At 36.8% G+C, this 13,410-nt stretch overlaps 1 protein-coding gene across 6 annotated transcripts in view; it reads right to left on the bottom strand.

Annotated features, from left to right (window-relative positions):
- The window catches only part of CNTN4 (contactin 4), an 899,609-nt gene that overhangs the window by 343,397 nt on the left and 542,802 nt on the right, over positions 1-13,410 (bottom strand). The gene's annotated exons all lie outside the window — the stretch shown is intronic.

The following is a 13,410-nucleotide window of genomic DNA, read 5'->3' as shown; positions in this document are numbered from 1 at the left end:
GTCAGATCACTTGGAACACCTAGGAAATCAGTCTGCGGAGTGGCAGAAGTAATTAAAAACTAGTTTTTATAGTTGTGTCAATAGGGGCAAATTACATCTTCTTTGAAATTTTGTTTCATGTAAAAAAAATAATAATACCCTTAACTAAAGCATGCTTTCTAAAAAGTAAATGAGCTGATGGATATGAAAATTTTACACAAATTATGAAGTGTAGATTTTTCCCCTTTCATGAAAGCTACTACGATATACCCTTAAATTGTCCCATATCATTTTAAATTTATTTATTCAAACATTTTTTTCTCTTTTAGCTATTTAGGATGTACCATATTAGGCATAGATGATGTATATATGAGTAAAAACTACTCGTGCCCTCCAGGAGGACTTCAGTTTTGTGAAGAAGATAGTCATGTGAAGAGTATGGCAGATATTAGAAAAGATGATATGATTACACACACACAATGATCTGAAGCAGTTTGTTAAACACTCTCTGTGCCTCAGTTTCTTCAACTCTGAAATTAGCATGATGACTTATGGGTGCTGTCACAGTGGTATATAAATCACCACTGTGTGTAAATGGTGGGCACTAGCATGCCATTCAAACTAAGCTAATTACACATGTTCTAACATTTTGGATTGTGAGCAACAAAAAGTACAGAAATTGAAAAAACAGCAACAAAGCTTAGAAGCCCATTCTTTCCAATAACTATCTATCTTGAGAAAACTGTTGATAGAGTTGTTAAGTGCCCCTTTCACTCTAATCTGGCTTTTGTCTTCTGAATTTGGCCTTCTATAAGATCTCTGTAGTTCCTGGGAACTCCTACTAACTTTTCAACAAATTCCTTTTCTGTGTATATTATCTTGTGTCAGCTTCTATTACTTGTATCCTAAGAATCCTAACTAATCAAGGAATTCTGAAAAAAGAAGTTTTATTTCAACAGGAAAACATTTGTGAAAGAGGAATCACAAGATCAGCAGTGAAATTTCAGTTTTTATAACTTAATTAGTAAATTGCTAACCTGGCTAAGTCCCAGTCGTCTTGACTGTAAAAAGTAAGGTTGGACTACAGATACTATTATTCACGTCTAGCCCTAGGAAACATTTGTCAGAATGCTATGGGTGCTCTCCCCCATCCCTAACTCCTTATAGGGCCCCAGGGGGGAAACATTCACAGAGATAGCAGAACAAAAGGTAGGCAGGTCTCCAGAACATTTTCAATTGCAGCTCAAAAGCTCTTTCATCCAGGACCTTCCAGGCTAGGGGGATGAACATCACTGTTTTTTCGTTAGCAATTCTCATGATTTTGTGCCATGTTGAATGTTGCTTTACTTATGTCCTTCCTCATTTCTGCCTTATTTCCTGCATTACACCATAAGTTACACTAATTACCATCCATAACTGATTATCTCTCATTTCCAGAATCTAGATCAGTGCCAGGAATCAGTCCCTACTCAAGACATACCACAAGAATTTTTCAGGTGGGCTATTCCTACCTACAGCTACTCCATGGATGTTAAATGATTATGTGTTGCTACAAGCAAGGTCACAAAAGAAGGTTATGAGAAATTTTGTACATGCTCTAGTGAGAATGAAAGAATGAATATCAAACATGACTTATCTCCCAGTACTTCTCCTTAACAGAGAATGATGTAGGTACAGTATAAGATTTAATCAAAGACCCACCAAATCAGTGGTGAAAACTGCTATAAAACATTCCCCGTGATCCTGCATTCCAACCACTCTGGGAACGCTACACTGAATATGGGGGAAAAAATCAAAGAAATAATAATGACAAAAAAATCCCAAAAAAAGACCAAAGAAAAAAAATACCACACCAAACCAAACAAAAACCAGACCAAACATTCTCATTCAGGTGCACAGGTGAAAATCATTCTTATTGCATCCCATTATTAGATTCTTTGACAGAAATTGTTTGCTAAATGGAACTTCTTTCATTTTCATCGAAATTTACGGTCAATTTGAAGGGAGGTTTAATTGAATATCTCATACTGTAGGGAAAACTAATAACTAAACTGAAGTATACTCTTGGAATTGATCCATAAAGATGATAAAACCTTTTCTCAGTTTTTTTTTTCTCCTCCCTAAGAGAATTCATTTTAACTCTGTCTCAGTCAATCAGATGACAGGCTAATTTCAAACCAACTTACAAATGATTAGTTCTACAAGTTAGAAATCCAAGTTAGAATTCCTTTCTAGGAATGTATACAGAGAAGGAGAATAAATCTAGGAAGAGTTCAAACAGTATGTGAGAGTCCACATTTTTATATTGTTGGAAAGGATGAATACTGCAGTTTACATTCGCTTGCAATCCAAACAGTGCATTCATTGGTCACTCTATTATGAGGATAACACTGTGACTCTTGCCTCATCTCTGCCACCTATGTAACTGTAGGGGCTTAAGCCTTCTGGAGTACAGTTTTATTATCTTTCAGTTGAGAAAATTAGGTATGCTGAATTTTACAGCTGTTTCACCTCTAATTTTATCTTGGACAATAAAATCTCACAAAGGCTTTGTAACTGTGTTGCACTGGATTAAGGCATCACATTTATTTCCTGTGTTATCCTTCTATAGCTTAGTAGCATACTTCATGGAGGAGGAATGGCTGGGGTAGGCAGGACAGGTTCATACCTGGAGATACTCAGAGGCACATACAGCTTGCCATCCCATCTGTTTGGTGTAGCACTCACTATGAGAGTAGGCATCATCTGCTTCGTCAACTCACCCAGTGGTAGAAGCCTGTGTGAATGCTCTGAATTTGTGCAAAGATTCAGCTGTGTTACCCCAACAATCTAAACTGCCAACAATCAAAATATTACTGGTAAAGAATCAGGTCCATTAGGCCAGGCCATGTAATCATTAACATCTTTAGGCAACAAATGTGATTCTGAATCCATCTCTAACCAGAAAGCCACATTGGTGAAATTATTGAAGGCACATATTGCTGACTTCCACTCCAAATTGGTCACAACCCAGTAAATACGAGAGCCTAAAATTCACCTCAAGTATTCTGTACTAGCCATTTGGACACTTGCTCCCATCTTCCTCACACTTTGGAGCAATGAGGGGACCAATTCTAAGGGCAACTGAGTTATTCTCCAAATGTCAGGTGCAAATAAATACCAAAATCAACCAAAAAAGTTTAGGTGTAAATCCATTCTCAATTTATACCTGACTTTTACGAGTTCAAGTGAGTTGCACTTGAAAATGTCAGGTAGAATTATTTTATAAAGTTGCATATGACTTTTGGGGACACAGATCTAGTCTGAAGTGGCATTTGACAATCCCAGTGCAACAATCAGAGAGGAGCTGAGTGAAGAACAGTGAAGAGTGTGGGAGATGGAGTGTAACGTGTGAAACCGTTGCAAAACCACACCAGAGATGCCTTCCTGAAAAGTAACAGTGATAGATATCTCCATTCTACAGCCCTCTATAAAAGTCTGAGACCCTGGTAACCTAAAGTTATGACCCAGAAGGTTTAATTTAGGATCAAGTGATTAGATTTGGTGAGATTAAAAAAAAAAAAAAAAAGTTATCATTAGATTCTCCTAAGCATTGAGCCATTTCCTCAACTGCAATTTAAACACAGTCTCCTAAAACTATATAGAAATGGTTATGTTTATGTATATTTGCTTTTTTATGTCTTAAATGAATGCTAAAATACTGTGATCAATAGATATGAGACCATGAATAAGTAATATCAACTTTGTTAATATTATTTGAAACATATGTTCTAGCTGTAGTGGCTTAAAATATATGTAAATACTTGATTGGCAAAGCACAGGGCAGTCAAATCTCATTCTTTTAAAAAAGTCATCACCACAGAGAATAGCTTCTTATGTGTAAAATGAGTAGAGAAAGGCTAAGTCTCCTTCTGTGATCATTTCTAGCTCTAGTTCCATGGAATGTTACATGGTCAGCAAGAAACCAGTTAATCCCTAAAACAGAAACTCTCAACGTAAAGTGTTATTCAAAATTTCAGGTTCAGGTACAGCAACAGGCTTACTCTGAGCCGCAAATAAAAAGGAGAGAGGATGTCGGTTAAGCATCCGACTTCAGCTCAGGTCATGATCTTGTAGTTTGTGGGTTCTGTGCTTGACAGCTCAGAGCCTGGAGCCTGCTTCAGATTCTGTGTCTGCCTCCCTCTCTTCCCCTTCCCACTCACACCCTGTCTCTCTCTCTCTCTCTCTCTCTCTCTCTCTCTCTCTCTCTCTCTCTCTCTCCCAAAAATAAATAAACATTAAAAAAAAAAATAAAAAGGAGAGAAGAAAAGAAAGAAAAAAAAATGAACATTTAGGTGTCTCTGTTTACTGGCATTCAATGTTAGCTTATTCAATTCTCCCAAACCTAAGAAACATATTCCCACTTTATAAACACAAAATAGTAGAGTATGAATTTTTTAACTTACCATGAAGTAGTACATCCCCTTAGCAATCTCTCCTGACTGTCTCCATCCATGATGATTCCTGACACATCCAGTTACTGTCTGGATTAGCCACGGCTTTTTCATTGACAAGTGTGATGGTTAATTATATGTGTCAACTTGGCTAAGCTATTGTGTCTAGTTGTTTGGTCAGACATCAGTCTAGATAGATGTGAATGTGTGGTAAATATGATTAACATTTAAACCAGTAGAGTTTGACTAGAGCAGATAACCCCTTGTAAAGTAGATGGGTTTCATTCAATCTTTGGAGGCTTTAAAAGGAGGGAGGGAACAAAAACAAAAACCTGAAATCCCCAAAGAAGGAGTAATTTTCCCTTCAGACTGTCTTTGGACTCAATTCTGCAATATCAACTCTCCTCTGGTTCTAGAGAGTGATGCAGCCTGGTGGCCTGTCATGTAGAAATCAGACCTGCCTGTCCTCATATCTGCATTTGCCTGTATCCTAAAATAACTATCTTTCTTGTATATACATACATCTTACTGGTTCTGTACTTCTAGAGAATCTTGGTTAATAAAAGACAATATCTTCAACTCAATCTGGCTACAGAAAAAAAAATGTATTGCTGACATAACTGTAAAATCTAAGTTCTATTGTCTTTTGTTGTCTGTATTTTTCGGGGGTCTCTACTTTGTACTCACAAAGATGGTCACTGGCATCCTGGGCTTACATTTTACCACCTCACACATTATAATGAGTAAGCACTTCTTCCACACACATTCAGCCAGAGTTGAGGAAGGGCTCTGAGCAGTCAAATCTGTGTCTCAAGATAGAAGGGGATGCTCAGAGGAACACCAATGGATTGGAAATAGGAGAGGCATAATATTTCAAAAGAAAATTAAAATGCAGTCATAAAAGCAGAGGAAGTGGACACCAGACAGGGACACTATAGATGTCCCCTCCACAATACAGAACACTTAGCTATTACTAAATATTGTAGGCTACCTTTTTATGAGCATATGCATTACCGCTTTAAATAAACTACAAAGTTATTGAAAAGACAAATTCTTAATAGCTTGTTGTATTTTCTGTGGTAAGTAGTACTGTGAGTTCTACATTTCCCTCCCCTCTTTGTAACATGAATTTAGATCCATGAATTCAAACACCATTCACAGACTGTGCACAGTGAGCTTCGAGGTGAGTGATATACAATATTGAGTGAATACTAGAGGAATTTATTTTTTAATTCACAAAACTCTCTTCCTATTTACAGAGATTATACAATTGCTCAGACCACTCAAAGCAATTATTTAACTAAATAGCTATCTTAAGTTGGAAAACATCAAATAAAAGTTGGTTTCTAGAATGCAAATAGTGCATGGGATACAACTCTTCTGAAATAGATGAAAACCTTCCCCTTTAATACAAATAGCATAACAAGAATCAAATATGTTACTTTATTCAGACTAAAGAAATAATGAAGCATCCCCAAATGGCAAACCTCCATACTAAGGTAGTACTTGTAACAACTTGCTACTGATTTATATCTTTTACAATATGCAGTACCTAAATCTTTTCCTTTGCAGAGATTATTTATTATGACATTTGAGGTCATTATGAGCAGGTTGTTATGACCATTAGAGCTAATTCTTTATGACCCCTTGAAAAGCTAATACATTAGCTAAAATCCTTGGCCATAGAGAAATAATTCTAATTTCTAACAAGAAAACTGTGGCAAAATTTAATAATTAAAACATCAGAATATAGCTTCATATAAACACATAGTTATAAAACATACATGCATATCCTATGAACCCTATTTTCTGCCATATTTCATTCTTTAAAATAACTATTATGTCTCCACAACCCCCACCTACCCTACTCATTTTACTTCAAGGCCTTAACTCCTGTAGTCTTACTTCCTCTCGTTTGGTTAACATTTGATCATCATTTCAGATTTAATTCTGGTGACATTTTCTCTAAAAATATTTCCCTAAAACTCAGATTGGACTAAACTATCCTCCTGAGTGCTTCCACAGTACTTTCTTTATTCCTGACGTGATTTGCATTATCATACTGAAATAATCTGACAAAATGATTGTCTCTTCTCTGCCATACATATACTTTTGGACAGCAGAGGTTATGCCCTGTTCATCTTCTCTACAACACCTACCACCCAGAAATCCCCCTATTGGATGTCTATCACCAGACTTGTACAAAATAAACTCAGTAGCAAGGTTCATAGAATTGACAACAAATGTTTAAGGAAAAGAAAACAGCAAATATGGAAACCAATTCCTATGGAAAAACAATTATTTTGAATTTTTTAATGCATACTTGCTCTGAAAAAGATAAGACTTAGAGGGTACAGTGCATGGCATGAATCCTCAATATTGAAAAAGGTACTGTGCATAAGAGTAGCTTACTTGATTCTAGAGTACCACGGCAGAAACAGGGATGAATGGGAGAAGGTAGATGGAGGAAATATAAAGTTTAGTATAAAGAACTTTCCAATAACTAGGGCTGTCTGTAGACAGAAGGCTTTAATTCACTAAAAAGTTTCTTATCTTTAAAGGTTAAGACAGAAAATGCCTGTGTCTTTCTCTGGGGTCTGCTATAATTCAGTACTGGACAAATTGCTATACGAGGACAGGACTGTTATTGCCCAGTGCTTAGCACATAGTAAGTAGTCAAAATATGGATACATGACATAGATGATCTCCCTAAAATTGAACATTTATTATGTCAAGGCATTCCCTTATTTCCTTTCCTTGCATCATTTATAAGAATTTCTTTTAAAAATTAACAACAAATGGTCCACTTAGAAGCCACTTAGAAGCCACTTAGAAGCTTTACTATGGGTAGTAAAGAAGAGGCTGAACTATACTGATATAAAACTGAACCTTTTTGAGGTCCAAAGCTAAAACAACACCTTGCCTGGACTTTTACTATATATAAATAGAACAATGCAAAACTACAGCTCTGATAGAACAGCATGGTACGTACATATGGATGTTTGTTCAGTTGTTTCACTGCCATTTATGACCTCTGGGAATACAAAAAAATACACAGAACACACATCCTACCTTAGTGAAACTCTAGGTCTAAAAGTACACACTGACATAAGGTAGAATTCATTATTTATTCAACATATACTAACTTCCTACTTTGTGCCAAAAGCTGTGCTGGACTTAGCTGCAGCAGAACAAAATATCAGAGTCTGACTTTAAAAGGGGCAAAGGGAGTTTTTATACAAGATGGCTTCTCACAGGGGAAGGGAGAAAGACATGACAGACAGATGAAATTCTGAAATGCAGATATTAAAAGAGAATATCAGGGATGGGGGATGGCTTGAGCAAAGGTGTATTGGAAGGAAACTGTAAAAACTGGAGAGTTACAGAGTTGGGTACCTTTTCAATATAAAATGTAAGGGAAAAGTAACCAGGAAGTTAGATCAAGACTATCTCATGAAGGTCCTTGATGCAGGCACCCAGAAACCCTAAGGTGAGTAGAAGGTTTAAGAAGTGTCTCTTAGATAAGTTGGGGCTCAGCAACTCACCAAGTAGAGAGAAAGATCCTCAGTGCACAGAGGGATTTCTGAGCTTCTCAGAGAATTTTCCCCTGTGAGTTGTTTCCTAGAGTTCTTGACAGGAAGATGTTCATTCTTCTGGGTCTCTCTGATTCAGATTCTCCCTAACACTAGAATAGCACATATTGTTTCAAAATAAATCTTCCATTTCTTGGAGCAATTTCTCTTACCATTCTTTTCTCATGGCTAACATTTACTCATCTTTCGAGAGTTCAGCTGACTTCTACAAAGTCCTTGCCTAAGAGCCCAGATGTATTGACAGACACTCATAGGCACTCCTACAGCACCAACCACATTTTCCTATTTAAAACACAATGAAGGGGCACCTGGGTGGCTCAGTCGGTTAAGCATCTGCTCTTGGTTTTGGCTCAGGTCATGGTCTCATAGCTCCTGAGTTGAAGCCCCATGTTGGCTCTGAGGTAACAGAGCAGTGTCTGCTTGGGACTCTCTTTCTCCCTCTCTCTGTTCCTCCCCTGCTCGCTCGCTCGCTCTCTCTCAAAATAATAAACTTAAAAATAAAAAGTTTTAAAACACAAAGAAATTGAAAATTTCTGTTTTATACTTTTGGCCAAAATACTTGTGCTTTTAGAGGGTAGAGATTGTGTCTTATTCACCTTTTGTATCCCATCTGGATCCAACACATGCCTGGCAAATATAAATTTAAAAAAAATAAAGGAAAATTTATTCATTTAAAAAGACTCAGTATTTAGAACACCCACCTTCAAAGTTCAGCCATACTTCTGGGATATGCAATCGTGGGAAAACCATGTGCTGTTTGGGATTTTTGGGTCTTCAAAAGAAATTCAGAGGATAGGAGCAGTGATCTCTTCCATAGAGTAATTACAGTGTCATATGCATATTATTAACAGATTACCTACTACTTAGATTTGAGGATCAGTTAGCATAAACAAACAAACAAACGAACAAAAAAGAAAACACCTCCTAGACAAAAATCAGGAAACTGGAAAAATATACCATGACTAAGACATATCTATGAGATGGCCAAGAGAACAAAGACAATAATCCATTGACACAACCCTAAGAACAAAGATAATAATTCCCATCACAGTTAAGCAGATTCTGCCTAATGTCACTAAAATATTCAAAAGAGAAATCCAGGCAAGGATATTCATAAAGTCATGCTACAGGCAAATCTACCCTGGATTAATCTGTGAATTTAACTGATGTTTTCTCCTGGCTCTATAAAGAGTTGTAAAGAAACTGTTATAAAATCAATCTTCTGATATTTGATTTAAAATTCAACTCAGATTTGGATGGGACAGGAAGGAGCTTTCTATCTTAATAGGGGTTTAGTTTATACAGATGTATACATTTCTCAAATCTCAAGAAAGAGTCACTAAAGATCTGAACATTTCAATACATACACATTTAACTCAAAGGGGAAAAAACCTATAAACAAATACTTAACACAACTTAATAATATACTGGCTAGATATTTAGAAAGAAGTATATGGTTGTCTGTAGTTTAATTTGAAATGCATCAGAAAAAAAATGAACAGATGGATGAATTGGGGAATGGATAGATAAATGGATATAAAGATGTTAAAGGTAAAATCTAGCTGGTGGGCATACCAGTGGTATTATTTCAAATTTTTTAAATGTATGTTTGAGAATTTTCATAAGAAGATTATGTAAAGATTTTTAATTAAAAAAATCAGAAACAGGGGCACCTGAGTGGCTCAGTCACTTCAGCATCTGACTCTTCATTTCTACTCAGGTCATGATCTCACAGTTTCGTGAGTTTGAGCCCCTCATCAGACTCTGCACAGTAACCATGTGGAGCCTGCTTGATACTCTTCCCCGCCCCCTCTGCTCCTCCTTTGCTCACACACACTCTCTCTTAAAATAAATAAACTTAAAAAAAATCAGTAACAGAAATGCATCAAAGAAGCACCAACTTAGTCTTTGGAGACAACTATATTTATAAGAATTCTAATCTACAATAAAGAAATGTAAGGAAGTAAAAACGGAGCATCTTTTTACTAATGATTTTTACCCATTTTTCATAATTTTTCTATAAGGATATTTCCCTTTCTTGACAAAGTCATCACAAGATTAAATAAAATTGCTTTTGTACGTGTCAATGTGTCTATGACAAAAAAATTATTTACTGAAAAGTATTAAAAAAGAAATTTTCTCAGGATATATGGCTGCAGGATGTTTTAGTCAAAGAAATAAACAGCAATAAACTTCTGGGAGATATAATTAATCTTAAATTTTTTGTCATATTAAAATAGAGGAAAGAGGGGCACCCGGGTGGCTCAGTCAGTTAAGTGTCGGACTTTGGCTCAGGTCATGATCTCGTGGTCCATGAGTTCAAGCCCCGCGTTGGGCTCTGTGCTGACAGCTCAGAGCCTGGAGCCTGTTTCAGATTCTATGTCTCCCTCTCTCTCTTACTCTCCCCTGTTCATGCTCTCTCTCTGTCTCAAAAATAAATAAACATTAAAAAAAATTTAAATAAAAAAAATAAAAGAGAGGAAGAGGAAAAAGAGGAAATATCCAAGGATTCCAAAACAACCAATAGAACTAGTGTTTCCTCCCTCCAGACCTAATCCTCAAGGCTTAGCTATTCACTGAACTACAAAGAGGAGAAAATAGGCTGGCAGGAAAAGGGAAATTAATGGAACTATCTGCAGAGAGGGCACAGGTAGTAGAGGGAAAGCAATGGGCACTGTAGGTTTTCATCGTTTTTCCAAAAGGGGAACATCAAACTCCCTTAGAAGCAAAGCTGCTTCCATGCCAACTTATCCTCCTGCTATTTGCAGAAATACTTAGTCAAGGGAGTGCATCTTCAAATATTTGTGAATAAGCAGAAAGAATTGCCAGTTGCCTACTGAGAAACTTAATACTTCTCCTGGGTCCAAGTGTGCCACTTAGCTTTAATTTAAGAATTGGAGATGTAATTTAGGCAACACACTAAATGAAAATCAACTGGATTGCATTCTGCTCCCTGACAGTAACAAGGGTGCAGACTGTTGGCACTCATCACCCCTAAATGCTCTGCAGAGCAGTAAGAACAAATGTCATCAACTCTAGCAGGTAGATATCCACTTGTCTAATATGTTGACAAATACTGGTGTGCTAACAAAGGCCATAAATATGTTTGCAATGGGAAATACCTGGGTTAGCTTAGCTCACTTATAAACAACAGGAAAAAAAAAACTCTAATAATTGTTTATTCTAACTTGCACATTGTCACGGCACCAATAAAGTACATCTAACCCTCTCTAGTTAATGTGGCAATTTGCTAGTCAAAATACTTAGGTTTTAACTTATGCATATGCATTACTGTTGTTGATAGCTATGCTAATTAGTGTACTCCCCTGAGGCAATAGCTTCAGGTAAAGAGCATGATGAAATATTATATTGGAAAAACTAGACCTTGCAACTAAGAGTTACTACTACCTTCTGGTAAGTTCCTCATTCTCAGTACCCCAGGGGGAGAGCTTCTACCTTGATTACACCCAGCTTGGTACCTTGATCAAGTGATTCCCAAGCGAGTCACTGACATTACAGTTCTTGTGCTATTATTTCATTATTAGGAGGAAAACTTAATCTTTTTTTTTCTCCTCCTCCTCCTCTATCAAAATCACCACCATAACCATCACATTATAAATAAAATTATGTTTCTTTTTGTTTAAAAGTTTATTCATTTATTTTGAGAGAGAGAGAGAGGGGGGAAGGGAGGGAGAGGGAGAGAGGGAGGGAGAAGTGTGTATGAGCAGAGGAGGGGCAGACAGAAATGGAGGGAGAGAGAATCTCCTGTGCTATCTGCATGGGGCCCAATTGAGGGCTCAAACTCACAAATCAGGAGATCTTGATCTGAGCTGAAATCAAGAGTTGGATGCTTAACCAACTGAGCCACTCAGGTACCCCTAAATGAAATTACGTTTCTGAATCCTTGTTATTTTCCCATTCTGAAAACCATTGGGTAGATTTTTTAACCACTCTGAAGGCATTCTATGGGTAATGTGATTTAAAATTTGGTCAATGAGGCATGTAAGGAATAAACTTTGAGAAGTTCTCTCTTTTTTTTTTTTTTAACTTTGAGAACTGCTTCAGGAATGTCTCAAACTGTCACATATTCTCTCAGAGCTGAAACTTACATAATATGATAGGTCAGGTTAACAGCCAATGGATAGAGAAAAGCCATATGTATGAAGGTATGGTACACATAAAAATAAACACTGATTTTGAATGCAAAGCCCGCATTAATGAAAACAAGGGCCAAGGTGATTATTTTTGATGGAGCTATTTCTCACATGTTCTCTGTAGAGTATTCTCTAGGGCAAGGGTTGGTAAATATTTTCTGTAAAGGTCCAGACAGTAAATATTTTAAGTCTCGTGAGCAAGGGTTTTTGTTACAATTTTACCGCTATAGTGTGAAAACAGTCACAGGCAACACATAAAGGAATGAGAAAAGCTATGTTTTTAATAAAATTTTATTAAGGGACAATGAAATTTGAATTTCATATAATTATCATATTGTATGAAATATTAATGTTATTCCTCATTTGTTTATCTTTTCAACAATTAAAAAGACTGTAAAACCATTCTTAGCCTAGGAGCTGCATGAAAACAGGCAACAGTGAAGATTTGCCCCACAGATCATAGTCTGCTAACCCCTCCACTAGGAAGAGTAGCAGTATGGATTTATTACTTAATGACAGGTAGTGTCTTCTCCTTGAAAATGACGAGGATATTGTTAAGAATGGTAAAAGCAATCACAGTATCTCTCATAGATCTAATACTGATAATTTGCCTCAACCGTGATGCTGGCAGTATTGCCCCACTTGCGGATTAGAAAATAAGGCTTGGAGAGTTAAAAACCTATCTAAAACCTCATAGCTAGGACAGGGGTATATATCTGGACTATCCTGAAGATCATGCTCAGTCCATTATGCTGAATGGCTTTTCTGAGAAATGATTAACTTAAATAGTTGGGACTTTGGCCTAGACTACTTTGTCCCATGGTGAGCCTATTCAGTGGAGAAGGGTGCATGGAACCAAAAGTAGAACAAATCTGCTTCTCATTACCTCTGCGAGGGAACATAATGTAACTGTGATGGTAGTTGCAGCAAAGTATTCACAAGCTATAGGACACATACTTCCTGTTAGTGGAACAGAAACTTTATTTTGGAAACCTATTACTCTAATAGCTTATCAAAGGAACTGAAGTTTATAAGGAAAAAATAGGAGGAATTAATAGCTTGTATAAACATCATAGGCCAGTATGACTGCTTTTCTAAGTTTAAATGTTCAGTTTGTTCCTGAGCAATAGAAATATAAAGTAATGAGGAGTCATGTAATATAATCTTCGTTTGGGCATAAGGGCAACACACACACACACACACACACGCACACACACGCACACACACACCCCTCTCACAGTCATGCTTGGC

This window comes from Felis catus, chromosome A2, assembly GCF_018350175.1.
Source record: "Felis catus isolate Fca126 chromosome A2, F.catus_Fca126_mat1.0, whole genome shotgun sequence".
In the NCBI taxonomy this organism is placed as follows: Eukaryota; Metazoa; Chordata; class Mammalia; order Carnivora; family Felidae; genus Felis; species Felis catus.
The sequence above is the reverse complement of the archived record's forward strand: the minus strand, read 5'-3'. Positions and strand labels throughout refer to the sequence as shown.